At 41.3% G+C, this 5407-nt stretch overlaps 1 non-coding gene across 1 annotated transcript; it reads left to right on the plus strand.

The window, feature by feature from the left end:
* The first annotated feature begins 751 nt into the window (after positions 1–751).
* TRNAG-CCC (transfer RNA glycine (anticodon CCC)) lies at positions 752–824 on the plus strand. The gene has a single exon. It is a non-coding gene; the product is annotated as a tRNA-Gly (tRNA).
* Positions 825–5407: the final 4583 nt, after the last annotated feature.

Raw genomic sequence — 5407 nt, forward strand, 5'->3', positions numbered from 1 at the left:
ATCACAGCAACACAATTCATTCGTTTGTTCAGCTATATCCATTTATTAAGCACCCGTTGTGCACACCTACTTTTTTTATCTCCAAGTATAACCAACTCCATTACTCTTACATGTGCATTAGATGGTCTTCCTTTATTCTCCTTTAACACTTTCTCTATATCTCTAGCAATGCATTTATCACTTTATACTACAATTACCTGATAATGTTTGTCTTTGGAGCTGACAGTGGACTAGGGGTAGCTGGTGGAAGTGATGACACATTCTATTCTTCTCAGCACCTAGACCAGGCACGAAGTAATGAATGTGTTCAATAAAATAATGAAATCTTACATGATGGCAAAATAAACTCTGTTCTCCTAAGGCCTCTTCTGAGAGTCAAAGGGAAAGGTTGGACATTTATGAGGAATTATGAAGTGAAAGGAACAAGCACTTTCTCTAAAAGTGAATAACAGAGGGCTCTTGAAAAGCTATTAGATTTTTTTTAAGCACCAGGAGGAATTACAGAGATCACCAGACCAACTCCACTCCGCTCTCTGCCCTCCTTGACATGTAGAAAAATAGAGGTTATGAAACCTACTTAAAATCACGCTACTTGTCAGTGACTGAGGCATAGAGTCCAGGGTACTGGATGCGCTCAGTCCACATGCCCTGAAAGGCAAAGTCAATCAACTGTACAAGAAAGGCCCTTTGAAAACTAGCTTCTGCTTTCACAAATGCAATTCTGTGTTTTAAAATGCAAATCAGAGGAACTTCCATGATGGTCCAGTGGCTAGGACTCTGCACTCCCAATGCAGGGGGCCCTGGTTTAATCCCTGGTCAAGGAACTAGATCCCACATGCTGAAACTAAGAGTTCACAAGAGTTCGCATGCTGCAACTCCCACATGCCACAGTGAAGACCTGGCACAGCCTAATAAATACATAAAAATTAAATATTTTAATGCAAATCAATGAAGAAACGTCCTGTGAGTCTTCTTCTTCCCCTCCCAGTTTGTAATTTGACCTGTTCACATCTGCTTCAGGATCTTTGCAACACCCTCTCCCCACACCCCATCACATCCCCAGGGAAGCCTTTCCTTATTATTCTCACCCCCCAGGTCAGATCCCTCTTTATAACCAGCGGGGTCCCCTGTACTTCTCCTTCATGGGACTCATCACAGTCACACACATGGTGACTGCTTGATTAGTATCTGTGAGACTGACTCCTCCATTAAATGAAGAGGTCATAAATTATGTCTCTGGAGATAAAGGGTATTCTCATAACACAACCTAACCCGTGTTTTCTCCATCATACCAACCTGGGAGTAGAAATAGGATCAGTGTGACAGTATCAAAACTGCTCCTTTGAGTCTACTCCACTTCCTGGTGTGGGTCCTTCACACTTAACTTGAGACCACACCCCTTGCCCCCACCTTCCAGGGTGTGAATCCCTGAGTCCTCTTGGCTCTCCTGAGACTCCTCATCCATCCCTAGACTTTCAGAAATGTGCTGCTGAGGACTCTTCATGCCTCAAATCCACCCTTGTATTATTATGCATGATACACAGGTCCTAGTTACAGAAATTTTAATCAAACCATTCTTTCCATTTTTCCTCCCAGCCCCTGCTCCCTGGGGCTCAAGACTAGAGTCCTTCATGGTTGGCAAGAAAAAAAAAAAGGTAATTATCCCTCCCCCATGATCCAGAAGCAAAGGTTTAGGGTGCCTTGACTCCTTTCTTGCAATGAATTGGTCCGAGCCTCCTTAGTGGCTCATATATAAATAGATGCCAATATGGCCTGAAAGCAGTGTGACGTCAGTGTTGTGGGCAGAGAGGAGCAGCAAGCAAAGGGGTTATCCTGGTTCAGAGCTGAGGAGGAGATCCACTCACACCCATCTGTTCAACAGCTGTACTGAAGAACAAGGGTTTCTGGGAACAGGCCCCGCAAAGGCCCTGAATTCCAGTCAAAGACACTTCATAACTTGTGAATCTTGACGGAGTCCTGAGGAAGGTGGCCATGTGCCATCAGCTGAGGACTCTGCTGGGACTGGTTTGAATCTTGGTTCCAACACTTGCTGCGTCTGTGAGCTTGGGCAAGTTTCTGAGCCTCCGTGAACTGTGGTTTCCTCATCAGACACCAGGACAATCTCTATCTCTCAGACAATGTTATGAATTGTAAATAAAACCACCTTGGTAAGTCATCCAGTATAGCGCTTCGGATATAGCAGATGCTCAATAAATATTCATTCGCTTTCCTGTGACTTTTTAAAATCTGTTCTGATTTTTTCAATCATTCCTTCTCCGGTGGCTTTGGTTTTAAATTTTTCCATAAAAATATTAAAAATATGTATGTCATTAATACTAGTTTAAAATTCTACTGTGCTCTTGGAGTTTACTATTGCATCATTAAATTGAAGAAATTACACTCATTTTTAATTCACTATTTCCTGGATTTACTCCTGGATTTACAGGGAGACATTATTTTCCGCTACTTTGTTTTTTCTTTTTTTGGCAGCAGCACAGGGCATGCAGGATCTTAGTTCTCCAATGAGGGATCGAAACTGTGGCCCCTGCAGTGGAAGTACCAAGTCTTAACCACCAGATTGTTCAATATTGTGTCGACAGTTCAATAAAATGTCGACAGCGAAGTCTTAATTTTCCCCTCCTTTGAAAATGGTTTGCAATTCAATAAGCCTATCTTGGATGAAAATATGGGAAACTAGTATATATTTATTTATTATCTATTATATGCCAAGGTGGCAATAGAGCTTGGCAGCTAATTGCTTGGGGGTTCAGAACCACATACTTAGATTTAAATTCAGACACCATAACCAGCTGTGTAACCTTGAGCAGGTAACATAAATTCTTGGTGCCTAAGTTTTTAATCCACAAAATGGTGGTGACTGCACCCATTTCATAGGGTGGTTGTGACAATTAAATGAGTTAATTGCAACAATGTGTAGCACATAATAAATGCTCAATAAATATCAGCTATTATTACTTTTTCACATTATATACAGCTTCATCTTCACAGCAGCCCTTCAAGGTCTGTGTTCAGCTAGCATACAGCACCCTAGCCATCCTGCGTAAGGTTTTCTGAGCCCAAAGTTCTGACCTTTTCTCTACAGCCTGACACTTTCCAGGAGGCTGCAACTGGTTCTCTTGAAGGCTTAAAACAATAAACAATACATGAATTATGAGGCGGATATCACCTATGTTCTAAAAGCACAGCTGACATAAAACTTGTTCCCCTACATTTGTCTAACTCTAGGTTAAACAAGTGAGTTTCAGGGTTACTTTTGTTCCAGATTAAATTATGCCCACATTCCTAGTAACTGAACCCTGCAACCTCCTGGCAGTCAGTAGACAGCACTTCAGACCAAAAGTTACACAGCTATTTCAATAAACAAAAGGGAAAAAGGAACACTCATATGAGTGCCATTATGTTATGCCAAGCATTTTACATTTCCTATTTAATCCTCTTGGCAAAGTAGGTACTATTTCTCCCATTTTCTAGATGAGGAAATTAAAGCTCAGACGGGTTAGGTAACTTCTCCAAAGGTCAGACAGCTAGCGCATGTCAGAGGCAGAATGATACAGGTAGACACCTGGCTCCAACCTCAGAAAGAAAACATCTCCATGAACTCCTGGCCTCTCTTTATGGCATCCTCTCAAACCCCTTGCTCAAATACTAGTTAAAGCTTATCTGGGGTTTACTGTATGCCAGGCTCTGTTCTAAGCACTTACAGGCAATATTTCATTTACTTCTCATAGGACACTTGATAGGGCTTTTAATCCTGACTCTTTCACTGCGCTATGTTAAGCAAATTAATCACTCTAGGACTTAGGTTCCTTATCTGTAAACTAGAACTTGATTTTACGGAACTTGGGTGTATTCCGCTAGAATTCTATGATTTGCAGCATATCAGTGTAAGTGACATAAGCAAATCAGCAGAGAAATTTCATTTGGCCAATCCTCATCAAAGAGACGACTTAAGACTCTAAAGCGGTTTTTTTTCAACATTTATCTGAGCTGGAAACTTACTTTAAAACTCCTATTTTGCCACCTTAGAGAATACTTAATAAATCAATTCAGAATTAACATGCCATTCATATGAAAGTGACAGTTCAGCAAATATAACATGTAGATTTTTACTGTCTGAGATGAATGAATGAATGGATGGATAGACAGATAGACAGACAGACAGGGAATTGAAGCCAGGTAGACCTGTGTTATTACACTGTCTCTGACATTTACACGTTATCTGACCTTTGGAGGAGTCACATTAACCTGTCTAAGCTTTACTTTCCTCATGAAGAAAATGGGGAACATAGTATCTACCCTGCTGAGCAAATTAGATAACAAATGTTTAGCACAACATTTTGGCACTGTTTTCCCCCTCTGCTTATTAAACCTGATAAGATAGAGACACATACACATGCACACATAGTCCTTAACTCTAAAAATTCAAAGACTGATAGAAAAAGGAAAAAAAAAGGCAAACTCTATACAAGAAAAAATCCGAGAGCAAACTGAAAAGATGGATTTTGGGGACTACCATTGAAACACAGATGTATCCTCCAGTGGGGGCAGGGCAAGGGAGAAGGTGAGAAACTCAAGGCAAGGCTGGAAAATGCTGCCAATCTCCTTAGAGTTGTTTATCAAATTCTTCCCCACTCACTTCCTCTCAGGTTTTAGGGATCATAATAGAGAGCTCCAGACCCTGGTATTTCCCTTCAAGGATTTTCCCATGGGAATTCATGCTGTAATTCACTCATGTCCCTGATGCCAATTTTAACCACTGACAGTCACGGAAATCTGCCACGGAAATGTTTGCACTGCTTCCCATAATGACTGACAAAACGGCAGGCCTCTTTGACACATTTGGAGGCGTCATCAGAAACTCTTTCTGGTGACCTGACACAGCTCTTGAGGCACAGGAAGAGAACAAGAATAAGGCCTCCCCAAAAGGTCAAGGTAAATGCCAGGAAAGCGAACAAGCAGATGATGTCTTTTTTTTTTTTTTGAGAGATCACTATAAATTTACAGGCAGCTGTAAGAAATGATACAGAGATCTTGTGTAGCCTTTACCCAGTTTCCCTCAGTGGTTACAACATGGAAAACTGTACTACAGCATCATTACCAGGATGCTGACAATGAGACCCATCACCATTGACACCAGAACAGCTCCATCACCACAAGGACCCCTAACGGTGGTCTTACATAGCCACATCTACTCCCCTCCCTCCCGGCTACCATTAATCTATTTTCCATTTTTATAAGTTTGTCATTACAGAATGTTATGTAAATAGAATTATAGAGTATATAACCTCTCTGGATTTAATTCTCTAGTGATTCATCCAGCTGTTGTATCTATAGTTCTCTTCTCCCTCCCGCCCTTGTTTGGTGCTTGCCGTACAGCCTGTGGGAT

The sequence above is a fragment of the Giraffa tippelskirchi genome, chromosome 11 (genome assembly GCF_054371585.1).
Source record: "Giraffa tippelskirchi isolate mGirTip1 chromosome 11, T2T-mGirTip1v1.2.pri, whole genome shotgun sequence".
Lineage (NCBI taxonomy): Eukaryota > Metazoa > Chordata > Mammalia > Artiodactyla > Giraffidae > Giraffa > Giraffa tippelskirchi.